The sequence below is a fragment of the Amblyraja radiata genome, chromosome 20 (assembly GCF_010909765.2).
Source record: "Amblyraja radiata isolate CabotCenter1 chromosome 20, sAmbRad1.1.pri, whole genome shotgun sequence".
Taxonomy (NCBI): Eukaryota; Metazoa; Chordata; class Chondrichthyes; order Rajiformes; family Rajidae; genus Amblyraja; species Amblyraja radiata.
Genome location: NC_045975.1, coordinates 35613916 through 35629422, shown reverse-complemented (window position 1 = coordinate 35629422; position 15507 = coordinate 35613916). Strand labels below are relative to the sequence as shown.

General features: G+C 43.5%; 1 protein-coding gene across 8 annotated transcripts in view; it reads left to right on the top strand.

Moving 5' to 3' along the window:
- Positions 1 to 15507, top strand: part of LOC116984843 (tetraspanin-18-like) — a 163469-nt gene that overhangs the window by 123318 nt on the left and 24644 nt on the right. For all 8 annotated transcript variants that reach the window (XM_033039270.1, XM_033039264.1, XM_033039266.1 and 5 more), the window contains one exon: positions 12733 to 12808. The gene's annotated coding sequence lies outside the window, so the exon portion shown is untranslated. The remainder of the gene's footprint in view (positions 1 to 12732; positions 12809 to 15507) is intronic.

Sequence of the window (15507 nt, the reverse complement as noted above, 5' to 3'; positions counted from 1 at the left end):
AAGCATAACATATGCCTTCTTTACCACTCAATCAACATATTGATACTTTCAGAGAGCCATGGCCTTGGACTCCAATAGCGCTCTCTATATCAATGTTATGAATGGTCTTGCCATTAACTGAATACTTTCCACTTACATTTGACATTCCAACATGCAACACCTCACATTTATCCAGATTAGATTGCATTTGCAAATTCTCCATCAGATCCTTAACAGAACGATGTATCTTTTGATAGCCTTCTTCACAGTCCACAACTGTAGACAACATCCACAGCTCATTCATATCCTTCGTCACCTCCTCTCAAAACTCAATCAGGTTTGTACGATATGACCTGCCACTGTCAATGCCATGCTAACTGTCCCCATTAACCCATCCTCTTCCAAATAAGCCATCTTTACCTTTAAAATCTCCGCCCCATCTCCAACGTTCAGCTCCTAAGTCCTTGAATGTGCTGTCAGCTCAACCACAACATACCCCATCGCAAGTTCATGCCTATATTCCCCATGTTTGTGAATGTTTTTTATTAAACTCCCAAATGAAATATTATGTGTCTACAGTATTCCTCTACGTTTCTGCAGCATCACCTGGTTCCCTTTCTTTCCAGTCGTAGCTGAAGAAGCATAAAAATAAGGTCCAGCTATTTCACAGGCCAATATTGCAACTCCGTTACCTGATCACGAGATCCCTCACTTCCCATGGCACCAGTTGAAACTGAATATAATCTCAGACACACACTTGGCACCGTTGTGTATTGGAGCAGGGATCTGCACCACCCTCAAACAATACCACCGACTCTGATCATCAGCTGCTCTTGGCCATTTACCAGTTACCTCTAAATTTGACCATTCCAAGACATAGGGAATGACTGCCTCTCATTCTACTCACACTGGATGCCATTCAAATATTTCCAGCCCAGACCCACACCTCCTGCTGGTCAAACAGCAGCCTTATACTGGGACCCACAGCACCTCAGATCGCCAAGATCTCTTAACTCCATTTCAGCCCTGCTTATACTCTTCTGTCATTAGCAGTACCACTATCAGGTATAAAATCCCTAAACACTTCTTCATTAATCTCCAAGCCGTGGAACCTTTCTCTTTGATTCAAATGCTGGTCTACTTCAGTGTCAAACATTGTTCTATTGCGCTCCTATGAATGTGTCTTGGACAATTTATTGTGATAAAGTTATATGTTGTTCATCTTCCAAGCTTGATCAAATTCCAAAGTACTTCTTCCAAAGGTTATTTTATGCATCTTTCATATATTTTCCTTATGACACAGAAAGTCATTCAACTCATCACGCTAATGTCATGCCCCTATTAATATTTGTCATGATCTACTCTCCCCACATTCCCTTCAACCACCCCTCCTCCCCCCCCCCCCAATATTATGCTGCCCATCAACATTATGGTAACCCACAAACCAGCACATCTTTGAAATGTGGGAAACCACAGGGGTAATGTGCAAATTCCACAATGTCAGGATTGTCCCAACCCGGTCATTCCTCCTTCCTGCTCCCAAGGTACAGAAGAAAGTGTGCCCCACCAAACTCAGGAAAAGCTTCTTCCCCTCTGTATCTGGCTTCTGAATGGTCCTTTCATAAGCTAGAGTACTGTTCGATTCATCTCTACCCTATTGAGCAAATTGGACTTTGTCTATGGAACAGATGTGCTACAATGCTGAGAACTATATTCTGCAGTCTGTATCTTCCTCTTTGCTCTATCTGTTGTACTTGAATTTGATTTGATTGTTTTATATTCTGTTCTATAAATAGGCCCTTTGGCCCATCATGTCCATGGCAGCCATCAAGTACTCTTCTATACTAGCTACTAATATTGTTATTTCATACTTTTAATTCTCGGAATACTTTAATTCAATTTACTTTACTTTCCAAAGTACCATTGCTTCAAAGTCAGTATAACGTCTAGAATGAAAACCGATGAAAACATTTCAAGGCATTCCCAAGCATTCTAAGTCCAGGAATCCCAAGCAGCTGTCAGATGCAACGTTCTCAGTGAGGCTCTCCTCCGATTACTTCCGACTGGAAGTGAACTGGGTTTCCACTCACCACACTTGCTCGTGCTCCTCGCATCTCCCCCTATGCTGGTCTGTTGCCAGGTAACGTGCTACCACAAGTGGAGCACCATTTGCGTTGCTGCCCTTGTTACGAGCTTGACGATGTCACATTGCATTATTTATGTCTGATTTACTGACTGACAAACAGATACAAAATTAGAAAAAAAAGTCACCAAGCCATATGTTTCTACCTTCCTTGCTTGCCCCCTCCTCCTCCCCATGCCCCTTCCCCAGTAGTGAAGAATCCTTAAAAAGGTCACCAAGGCTCTGATCCCTGTCAGCAACTCCATTCCGAGGATGCCCTACAGTTCTGTGATGTTGTGACATATGCAGGGTTTATTTAAACGTATGATAGCACAAGACCTAGGAGCAGATGTTGACCATTAGGCCTTTATAGCTTGCTATGCTAATCTCCCACCTCAGCATTATTCTCATATCCCCTAGGTCCCTTATATCCAGAAACCTATCAGTCTATGCCTGGAATGAAGGGTTCTATCGCCATCTGGGAACAGAAGTTCTCTCCATGGGAGATTAACCTATTTATTAACTAACTGTTAATAATTAGTTTTTATCATCAGTTTTAATGAGATGTTATCACACTGCCGACTGCCATATTATGTCATTTTCTGAAATCAAACAATGAAAGTCTTTGGCAGAATGCTTTACAATGAAGCTCCTTTGAAGGATATTAACATTTACAATTCCAAGATTACCATCTTTTGGATAGTTAACAGGGATAGCTCACCAGTGAATCTGAGGGAGGTATATCCTGATTTGTTGCACCATGGCCTGATACACTAATTCCATACAGTTGTGGATTCAGCGCAGTTTAGCACAAGCACAGCACAGCCCTCCTCACCATCAAGTGCATCTACATAAGGCGCTGCTTCAAAAAGGCGACATCTATCATTAAGGAACCCCTTCATCCTGGTCATGCCCTCTTCCGACTGCTACCATCGGGCAGGAGATACAGATGCCGGAAGTCCCACACCACTGGGTTCAGGAACAGTTACTTTCCTACAAGGTCAAGTTCTTGAGCTGACCTGCACAACCCTAATCCTACCTCAATAACGGAACGCAACAGACCATTTCTTGCTACAGACCATGGACTTGTTTTCTAATTGAGATTTGCACTGATGTCTTACTCTTCCAGTCTTTTTCTTTTTGCCGTCTTGCAGAATTTATATATAATTTATATGTAATTGATGTTTTTTTTAGTTGCCTGCGGCTATGTGCCTGAGATGCTGCTGCAAGCAAGATTTTCATCCTTCCTGTACCTCGTACGGATATGACAATAAATTCGACTCGATGTAAACTGTGTCTCAGTGGACTGGAGTGGTTGTTGTTAAATGCTCTCTGATCTCCACATCTGACAGAATTCTTCAATGGAAGAATTCTTATGTTGAGAGCAGTGTTGCGGTTGCTTTAGACGCACCAGTTGTGTGTCATTCAGTGTGTGGTGCTGCCGCTACTTTGAGATCACTGACAGCTGATGGTGACGGCTACAACAGCAGTTGTGTTCAATCTGGGCCAGTGGCATCCCAGCGATGGTGGTTCACAACTTGGCTATCAATTGGTTCTCATTCAGGCATCTGTTACTCCATGTTGCTACAGTCTCCTGCTGCCAAGAAATAGTTTTTGTAATGAGCCTCTTCTTGTTACCAGTTCACCTGCTATAGCAGCCTTCACCTGCGTAGCTACAGTTTCAGCTATTGACTCATGCAGATTGCTCCAAGAGAGAGGTTAACCTTTGTATTATGACCTCTGTGCAAGCTAACTCTAGGGGAGAAGTACTATTTCATCCCTTATTTTGCGTCAGAGGCATTATTGGCAATTCACGAAAATGGAACTGCATTTAGCATACATGGAGGTTGAATGGAGAGAGGGGTATAGATTATAGATCCCTTACTTGTACTGTTTAGTTTTAGTTCAGAGATACAGCGTGGAAACAGGCCCTTCATCACACTTCAGCCTTGGATGTAAGGCACTAATATCTGTGTTGTTTCCCTCCGGATGTATTTACTTCCTGCAAGATCAGCCTGTCATCCCTTGTGTATATATCCATTTGTCAGTCAACATCAATGTCGCACAGATTGAATTTAAACTCTCAACTCAATGAGCATCTCTGCCTTTGATGCTGTGCTAACATATGGTCCCTTGGTCCTATCTGCCCCAAGGGAAGGCTCCAGTGCAGTGCCCAGATGTGCTCTCAACACTGTCACCAGGTGTTGCCTCCTGATCTGGCCTCTTGGAGGTGCCTCCAGATTTGGCAGCCAACATAACCAAGGGCATCATTTACACCCTGGCCATTCTTTCCCAACAGTCAGAAGATACCAAACCTTGAAAACATCTACCACCATATTCAGGAACAGATTCAGCTTCTTTCCCTCAGTTATCAGACTATTGAATGGACTTCTCATAAGCAAATGCCGTAATCCTGATCTCCTAAACTACATCAGTGTGGCTATTCCACTATTTAACTGCATTTTCTCTGTAGTTGCAACATTATATTCTTGGCTGCTTATTTTTCGCTTTGCATTACCTATTGCAGGTGTTTGATCTGGTTGTACTCACGTATAGTATCATTTGACTGGTTTGCACAGAGAATAAAGTTTTTCACTGCATCCAAGTGCACGTGACAATAATAAGCCAAGATCAATATCAATATCAAGTACCATCGATACCAATCCCATTTACCAGCTCTTGGTCCATAGCCTTCTATGCCTTGATTCAAATGTTCATCCAGATACTTGTTAAATGTGAGAGTCCCTGATTTCAGCTATTCTCTAGGCCAGGGGTCGGCAACCTTGTTCTGCATCGGGCTAGGACCCATGTCTGTGAGCGAATGACGGGCCACGTCTATCACCATTTTTAATAAATGGAGGTAATGCTACAGTCGTGGTTTTGTTTCGAAGGTGCTGTACTTAAAGGAGGGAGAGGGTGCCCTGTCAATGCCAGCCTCCGCTGCCTTCACCGAGCCTTGGGTGCCCCCAGTGAGGGAAAGTGAGGCAGGGGCCAGCGACAGCTCGGTGGACATGGGCCACCGGTCTGAGCGGGGATCGCCGGGCCGGCAGGTTGGCTACGAGGCAGAGGCCCAACCCCCCCCTGCCTCCCCTCCGTGTTCACCAGGTGCCTACCCCGCTCCCTCCGCCCACCCCCTGGACCACCCGGCGAGGCCAGTCGCAACGGCAAGGCGGAGGCCGAGCTGTCTGACGGGAACAACGAGAGCCTGGACAGCACGCTCAACTGCAACGAGACCATCAATGGCAACATGGGCTCATCGTCCCGGGACAGCCTGCCCGAGGCACCCTCCTGCCCACAGACACCCACCTGTGGGAAACATGTCACAGCTGGGACTCCCCCAACCTCAACAACAACGGCAGTACCGCATCGGACTAAAAAAAATACGCTTGCGAACCAGATGATTTCGGGTAACAGGCCAGATTCGGCCCATGGGCCGTAGGTTGCCGACCATAAACTTGTCATGTGCAGAGTGCACGGTAATCTGGTGCCACAGAGGCCTACTGGGCTTCATCAGATGTAACCAGTGAGGCACATCACAGATAGATGGGCAGAACATCACAGCCATAGGCAGATTTGTAGCCCTGATTAGAAATGGTATGTTTATGAAGACGGGACATACTGGATGAAAGCCATATGCTCTCACCTTATAGACCATTTTAGTGGCCAACATGAATGCTGCCTCAGATCCATTCCTAGATAGGAATTTGTTCTATATTTGAATATACGGTACTTTGTCTGGGAGAAGAAAACTCTTCCTCTAGGAGAATGTATGAGATAGGAAGAGGGCAGGTCATTTGGCCCCTCATACCATTCACAAGTGGTATGAATAATTTCCTTTATAAGGTAGGTCCTCCAAAGCGCTTCAGAGAATATTATATCTGTAGTCACTTTGAAAAATACAGTGACCAATTTAACTTCAGCATAGCTTCAGAAACAGCAAAAGAAGGACTTAAGAAGCAGGAGCAGGTCATGGCCATTCAGCCCATTGGTCCTGCGCTGCCATTAATAAATACGTGGCCAACATTTTGTCCGAAAGCCATTAATATTAGTCTTGAATGAATTTCCAAGGTCCTCTGGCATAGAATATTCTAGATTCACTGCTGAATGAAGAACTGCCTTCTTATTTGTCTTAAATGGTCTATATCACATTCTGTGGCCCTGAATCCGAGTCTGCTCAGTAAGGGGAAATAAGAAATAAAAACAGAAGCTAAGTTAATGTTTCACTTGAATTTTACTAGAACAAGCCAATGGCTCCATGCATAAGAAGGTGGTGAATAGTTGCAAGATCATCATCCTGACGGAAAATGAAGTGACTCTGAATCTGATCCAAATCATTAACTATTTCTCTCTCTACTGGTGCTGTCTGGCTTGCTGAGTGATTGCATCATTTTCTGTTTTCACATCCAGGTCAATGATAATTCCTAACTAGCATTGTTAAAAAACAAATTATCTGGCCCTATATTGCAGTATGTTTATTGGCATAAATTGACTGAAAATCTCCCCCACTTTATACAATAACTACTCTTCAAAAGTACATAATTCACTGTAAAATCATCTGGAATTCATTTAGGTTGCGTACGGCACAATACAAAGACAAGTTCTTTATTTTCCCAGAAGTGTTTCTTTTTCATGTGAGGCAATTTATTGCCTGTCCTTCATTGTCCTTGAGGCACCTGCTTGAACCACTGGAGTCTTGTGATGAAGGTACGTCCACAATTCCACAAGTTAGGATGGGAGTGCCAGGATTTAGACACAGAGGTAGGTGAATATTTTATGCTCTTTACCCAGCAGGGCTGAGTATATTCTAGACAGAGATCAGTAAATTATTAGATAATAAAGGAATCCAGAGACATTAGGTTTATGATTCAGTCAATGTGGAAAGACTGGTCTGTGTGATGGCTTGGACCACATCCACAACTCTCTAAAATTTCTAGGTATGTGTAGGAAGGGACTGCAGATGCTGGTTTAAACTGAAGATAGACACAAAATACTGGAGTAACTCAGCGGGACAGGCAGCATCTCTGGAGGGAAGGAATGGTTGACGTTTCAGGTCGAGAGATACTGCCTGTCCCATTGAGTTACTCCAGCATTTTGTGTCTGTCTCTGAAATTTCTTGCAGGATTGTGTGCTGTTGCCAAACCAAGCTGTGAAGCAACCAGACAGTATGTTTTCCATGGTGCATCTGTAGAAGTATGTAAATATATCATTGGAGACATGGAGACATGGAGAAGTTCATCTGTTTCTTAAGGCAGAAGAGTGTACCTTCTTGGCTGTCACTTCAATATGATTGGTCCACAACAGATCATTAGTAATGGTTACACCGAAGAACATGACGCTCTCAATCATTTCCATTGTTGCGGGTTGGGGCGTGTGGTCCACCACACTTCCTGAAGTCGACATCTAGCTCCTTCATTTTACTGACATTGAGGGAAAGGTTGTTTGACATTTCCACATCGGGTTGGTATGCAACTTGACGGAGAATCTGCAGATGGTGGTGTTGTCCAGCACTTGCTGCCTTTGTCTACACAGGCAGTGGAGAATGCATGTTTGGGGCTGGAAATGGATCAACACCCACAGTACGTATATGGAGCCAATACTGGGAGGGTTTATGAAGCAAGAGAAGGAACTTCCGGTCTCCCATTCTGTATTGTAGTTGAGTGCATTCCACACAGTTGGCCCAATGGACCAATGGACAATCCTCATATTCTGCTCTTGTTCTTTTTGGTATTTCATCTTAACGGTTTGAATTGCGGCTCAATATTCTGCTACAAATGCAGCACTGGACTAGGCTGGGAATTAGGGTTGCTAACTGTCCCATATTAGCCGGGACATCCCGTATCTTGGGCTAAATTGGTTTGTCCTATACAGAACCGCCCTTGTCACGTGTTTGACTGCTACTACTCGGGTCGAGGGGACTGTCGGGTCGGAGCACCGCGTCTGGCCCCGCCTTACCCATCCTGATGTAGTGCAGCCCATAGAGTGCAGCAGCGGAGACTCGTCCGTGGCCTCGTCGGTCAGCAGCCTGGCCAGCTGTCCGATCTTCAGACCTTCGCTTACTGCCGACACCACCATCCCTCCTTCTCATCGGTTCATGAGTTGGATGTGGTGCCAGACTTTTTGCGCGATGTCGCGTGGCCCGGGCCAAAACTCCTCAGCTTGCCCGCCAGCTGGGCTTTGTGTGTAGTCCAGCATCCTGGCCAACTCATCATTCACCCAGCCATGGCCGAGTCGGTCAATGAATTGCCATCTGGAATTTGGCCCTTACTTTGACCTTTTGTCCTTTATTTGGGAGTGAGAAAGTTGGCAACCCTACTGGGAAGAGACAGTACTCTTCTGCATTAGTGCATAAATCAGGTGGTCTGTAACAAGTGGGAACCATTGAAGATTCAAAGTAGAGCTCTCTCAAAACGCACCGAAGAGCTAACTGTCCTTATGCCCTCCAAAGTCAACTGTAGGGAGAACAGGCATAAATTACACCCTTGCAATGAAGCAACCCTGAGGCTCTTAAAGTGATTTCACTTTGGTTGATAGATTCTGAGAGTCACTGTTACGAGTATTCTTGTTAGTGTTCGCCTCACACAGAAGTTATACATAATAAGCTGCTGAAAGGCAGGCTTTTAAATGCTAAAATGTCACTGAGGGATCCTGGCGGGGTTTAGCATGCTGTGATCTGATTTGAAGATTTATTTTCTTCACAACTGGCTGCCACTGCTGGTTTCTGGAGATAAGCGGGAAGTCTCTGATGTGAGAGCATTAACGGCTTTCGATCTGTCACTGATCTGACAAAGCAGCTGGGTATGAAGTAGGAAGCAAGATTGGAGCGATAAGGAAAATAGGCCAGGATTCAAAACTGCACTGGAACACTCTTACATGAGATTGTTCTGTTTGTGGGCGGGCCGCAACTATCTTTTCCGTCATGCAATAGCCAAGGGACACTCTCCACCAAGAGGTGAGAGCATCAATATTAAACATGTGAATAGAAATGAACAATAAAACTAGTTGATGGGAATATCAAATAAAACAAGAAAGTGTTTGAAAACTTGGAAGGCCAGGCAGCTGAAACAAACTGTTAATGTTTCACATTAATGACTCTTCATCAGAAATGGGAACATTAAACATGTAATGGCCTAGAAATCCTCAATGGGAGATCATCAGTTCCCCCAAGATACACCAGTTTCTGCATCTCTTGTTGTGTTCACTGAATTAGGGGATTCCTATTTCTGTGCTTAAAGTTAACATGCGTGGGGTTAAAATCCAAGTTGACACAGGACATTGTTGAATAGGAGAGCTTTATCTCAGAAAACGGACAAAGTGTGCTTGACAGGTTTCACGAGTTGTGATGTACTTTTGAACAAATCAGATTATGTAGTCAGCGTTGCTGAGCTACGTTGTCAGAGGTTGCAAATTGTGCCAGAACTCCGTGCCCTTCTCAAAGAGTGCCTGCCCCAAAGCTATTTCATTGGCAAAATACAGCCACTTGTTGTGTTTCATTTTCGGGAGAATATTGAGTTTTATATCTGTAGGAAATACACCTGTAAATTCTACTCAAGGGAGTGGATGGATAAAGTATGGGTAAACCTTTAGAATTAAAACCACAAATGGTGATGATTTGGGATTATATTTCTGGTGTAAGAAAATAAAACCTTTCAACAAGATCGGAGGAACAACAATGTGCAGAACTAATTGATGGAAAGTTCAACATGGATCCAAATGAATCAGGGTGGATCGGTCCACTTGTCTGTTTGTCTTTCCCTCTGACATCGTTGACCATTACATTCGAAGGAAGTATGTTGTAATGCCTGGCCGTTCTGTGAGGTGTTAATGCAATAATATGCAGAATGTTTAAAATAACATGTTGAAAATATGTATATAAAGTTCCTAAAGAGGTGACTCATGCACCTAGTGCCCACAATGACAGATATAAACGCACACACATCATTTTTCATCTGAAGCATGTTACATTTCCCTTCATTTGGCACCGTCTGCCCTTTGCTGTTTTTCAGACTCTGTCAGAAGGTTTTGTCTTCTTATATCTAATCAGATGAGTCCAAGTGACTACACACATCTAAAAATACTATTTGTATAAAGGGCAAACAATGCAATTTAGGTTTTCATTATTCTGCCTGTCATTTCAAATGAGAGCTCGACCCATTCATTTTAGTATTTTCGCACTTGTTTTTGACAGGTGTAAAAAGTGTTCAATGAATAAATTTCCACCAGTTTTATAATCTCAATATTTTAAAATGGGGTCTATAAAGACAGAATATCTCTTGCACTTCCATATTGCTTTTTACAACCCCTGATCTTTCAAAATGACTTTTCATGTTATAATCTTTTATAACAAAGATTTGTATTAATTATTTTCCATCCCAGGCCTATATAAAATTCATAATTTATCGAGACAGCCATCTGGGTTCAGTTGATTTCTGGAGAGGTTGTGCGTGTGTCACAGCATGTGTTGTGGCTGCAGAATTTGCAGACAGTCAATTAGACAATTAGAGGGAAATGCAATGGCGCAACTGGTAGAGCTGCTGCTTCACAGCCCTGGAGACCCAGGTTCAATCATAACCTTGAGTGCTATCTGTGTGGAGTTTGCACGTTCTCCCTGTGAACGCATAGGTTTCCAGGGTGCACTGGTTTCCTCGCACATGCCAAAGACGTGCTGGTCTGTAAAATTGCCCCTTATGTGTAGGGATGGAAGCAAAAGTTGGGAATCATGCGAGAAGATGGCTCTCACACTCAAGAACAACAAGTCAAACATCTTTGGCCTACTTGTCCACGCTCTCGGGCAATATATGTTCACAGAGATGTCTCTGAAACCGTGAACAATTGCCCATATCTCAAGTGTCACTTTGATTGATTAAAAGTTACAACATGGATCCAGACCCTTCAGTCCTCTGGTGCCGTGAGGCTGCAACTCTACCAAGTGCAACACTGTACCGCTCTTCACCTCTCAGCAAAAGCAGGTGTTGATGATCAAATTCATCACTATCTGTGCCAGCATTGCCTTTGGACAATTGAGGGAATGTGTAGTTAAATATCAGGATATCAGATCTTACATCCTTGCTCTACTATATGCCCTGAGACCTGGACCACATACAGTGAGCACTGGAGAATTACCACCAACAGTCTCCCTCAAATGTTCTTCAACTAATACAGAACTTTGTGATGTATAATCACTGCTGTGTTGCAGGAAATGTGGCAGCCATTTCGTGCACAGTGAGATCCCATAAACACTAAAGTGACTGAAAAGCAAATAAAAGTCTAGATGCTGGAAATCTGAAATAAAAACAAAAAATAAGCTTAAGATATTCAACAGGCTAGGCTTCATCTGTGGAAAGAGAAACAGTCAACATTTGAGGTTGTTGACCCCTCATCAGCTGAAACACCAATGAGATGAGCCCATCTAAGGTCATAAGGTCATAAGTAATAGGAGCAGAATTAGGCCATTCTGCCCATCAAGTCTACTCCGCCATTCAATCATGAATGATCTATCTCTCCCTCCTAAACCCATTCTCCTGCCTTCTCCATATAACCCATACTAATCAAGAGTCTATCTATCTCTGCCTCAAAAATATCCACTGACTTGGCCTCCACAGCCTTCGGTGGCAAAGGATTCCATAGATTCACCACCCTCAGACTAAAGAAATTCCTCTTCATCTACTTCCTAAAGCAACGGCCTTAAATTTTGAGGCTATGACCTCTAGTCCTAGACTCCCTCACTAGTTGGGTGGCACGGTGGTGGCACAGTGGCACAGCCATAGAGTTGCTGCCTTACAGCACTTGCAGCACCAGAGACCCGGGTTTGATCCCGACTACGGGTGCTGACCGTACGGAGTTTGTACGTTCTGCCTGTGACCACGTGGGCTTTCTCCAAGATTGTCGGTTTCCTCCCACACTCCAAAGACATACAGGCATGTAGGTTAATTGGCTTGGCATTTGTGTAAAGAATTGTCCCTAGTATGTGTAGGATAGTGTTAATGTGCGGGGATTGCTGGTCGGCGTGGATCCGGTGGGCTGAAGGGCCTGTTTCTGCATGGTATCTCTAAACTAAACTAAACTAAACTAAACAATCCTCTCCGTGTCCACTCTATCCAAGCCTTTCACTATTCTGTAAGTTTCAATTAGGTCCCCCTCATTATTCTAAACTTCAGCGAGTACAATGTTTGACAGAGCTGTCAAACACTCATCATATGGTAACCCACTAATTCCTGGGATCATTCTTGTAAACCTCCTCTGGAGCCTCTCCAGAGCCAGCACATCCTTCCTCAGAAATGGTGTGCAAAATTGCTCACAATATTCCAAATGCGGCCTAACCAGCACCTTATAGAGCCTCAGCATTACATCCCTGTTTTTGTATTCTATTCCTCTCTAAATAAATGCTAGCATTGCGTTTGCTTTCTTTGCTATCTAACCTGTTTTATTGATTTTTGTCATGGAATTAATATCTGTTAGGATCCTGCTCTTTTACAAATAGAGCTACGTAATATTTCACATCTACCTCCCTGCATCTTAGCTTATTAATTTCATATGTTGTAAAGCTGTGTTATGTTCAAGCACCAATCATTGCGTCTTTTTTATTCTCCACAGCATGTTCATCCTAATGTTCTGACAATTTGTTTAACCCACAGGAAGTGAGATCTAAGAAGTTGTTGCGATCATTGGTCTATCTCCGGGGACTCACTGAGATCTGCTCTTCTACATAAGGTAGGAATTTGTGGTGTTTGGAGTGGGGACATTGAGAGTAATTCATTTTATTTTCTCTTTGGTCATTTTCCCTGTAACTCAACTCAGGAAGTAACTTCTGAAATAAAACTAACTCAGAAACTAGCAAAAAAAACTAAATTCCAAATAATTCTGATAAGCAACTATTAGCTGAATAATCAGGCACCATTTCCCTTTCATTGCAAAAACCCAAATTGTAGAAAAGGAGAAAAGTGCTGGAGTAACTCAACTCTGAAGAAGGGTCCCAACCTGAAACATCATCTCTGCATGTTCTCCTGAAATGTTGCCTGACCCGCTGAGTTAAACCTGCACTTTGTGTCTTCTTTTGCAAACAAGCATCTGCATTCTACTCGTAGAAAAGAGGGCAGCTTATACCTAGATAAGGCAGGTTCGTTGGATCTTACAGTAAAATCTACCATTAGTATTTGTTGTGGGAGTGTTCACCAGCTGTTAATTGTCTGCATTCTTTCAAGTGCTGTAGGTATTCCCAAATGAGCAACATAGCAGCCACAGCAAGATGGATGCACACAACAACATTTTGTAGATCATAAGGTAAAATAGAAAAGAATAGTACGAATCATAGTCATACAGTTGTCTGGAACAAAAACGGGCCTTTAGGCCAACTATGTCCATGCTGACCATCAAGTGCCCTTCTATACTAATCCCATTTACCAGCACTTGGTCTGTGGTGTTCTATGCCTTGGCCATTCCAGTACATGTTAGATACTTAGTTTAGTTTAGAGATACAGCATGGAAACAGGCTTTTTGGCCCACCACCGATCACCCATATAATATAATATCCTACACACTATAAAATTATTAAGGGATTGGACACGCTAGATGCAGGAAACATGTTCCCGATGTTGGGGGAGTCCAGGACCAGGGGCCACAGCTTAAAAATAAGGGGTAGACCATTTAGAACTGAGATGTGGAAAAACTTTTTCACACAGAGTTGTGAATTTGTGGAATTCTCTGCCTCAGAAGGCAGTGGAGGCCGATTCACTGGATGCATTCAAAAGAGAGTTAGATAGAGCTCTTAGGGCTAGTAGAATCAAGGGATATGGGGAGAAGGCAGGAACGGGGTACTGATTGTGGATGATCAGCCATGATCACATTGAATGGTGGTGCTGGCTCGAAGGGCCGGATGGCCTACTCCTGCACCTATTTTCTAGGTATCCATGTATCTATATATCTAACCAGGGGTAACTTACAGAAGCCAATTAATCTACAAACCTGCACATCTTTGGAATGTGGGAGGAAACTGGAGCACCCGGAGAAAACCACAGGGTCGCAGAGGGAACATACAAACAGACACCACCAGTAGTCAGGATTGAACCCGGGTTTTTGGCACTGTAAGGCAGCAACTCTACCACTGCACATTTTGCATGGACTAAATGTCATTCACAGAAACCATCCTGGTTCTGTAGGCTACAACCCCATGGCTGCATCTCCACCCCATGTGGAAGCTCTCCCTTTGTCATCTTTCCACCCCTCTTCACCGCACCTCAGCTGGGCTCCTGTCCAGGCCACTCCCACTCACTTACTACCCCAAGTGGTGTGGCTGCTGCTCAGGGGGAAGAGAGTGCAATGGGACACCATGCAGAGGTCTGCTAGATGCATTGATAGGACTAGTGGCTATTTAACATGTTATCTTTCAGTGCTCTTAATGTGAAAGACTACGTATTTAAAAATAAAGGTTACCCATTTAAAATAGAGATGAGATTATCTTAATTTCTTTATTATGAGCTTTGAAACTCTCTTCCACACAGGGTAACGATGCAGAATATTTGAATATTTTAAAGCAAAGGTTAATAGATTCTTTGAAATGGTGGAGCAGGTCTATGTCTGTACCTACTTCTGATTTATATGTTTGTTTTATTGGTCACATGGACTTGCGGATGACTATTTTCTGAGGTGTTGCAAATGGAATTAAACATTATGCAATTATCAGTGTCATCCCCATTTCTGACCTTAAGGCAGGAAAGTAGATGACGCAGCTTTAGATGCTTGGGGCTTGGACACTGCCCGCAGGAACATCTGTGGTGATATCCCGGAGCTGGAATAATTCGCCTCAATTTCTGAAGCAGTTGGATCATTTTATTTAATTACAGCCAACGTGGTGAGATTTATACTCTTATTAACTTGTCTGCTAATTTAACCACTGTGTCACCCTCCCATCCCCTTCTCCAATATTTTAATGTAATAGTTATAGGATCCATTATCCTAATTATCCTAATATTAACCTAATAGGATTCATTGTAGCCTAATTGCCTTAGTTCCTCCCAATCTCCCACAGCATCATAGTCTGCTACCCGACGCGGAGAATGCAGACCCTATCCCTTGATGATGCTGTGATTGTCTTTCGGTGGTGACCATGCCCAACGACTGCGAGCCCTCTCCAGGGAGCACATTTGTACTAGAACCAGGCCCTGCCAAGGAAGTGGAAATCACCCACTTAGTTTTGATAGGGTTAAGATGAAGTTAAAACCGAAAAATTGCAGTTGCTAGAAAACTAAAACAAGCTGGGGTCAGGCAGCATCTGTGAGGAAAAAAACTGAGTCAATGCTTCAGGGCATAGACCCTTCATCAGTGTAGTTGATGATATCTGAGCTGAACCATTAGATCCTGCTTCTCTTCACCCAGAAGCAGCCTGACCTGCTGCAGACCAAGCATGTTGTGTT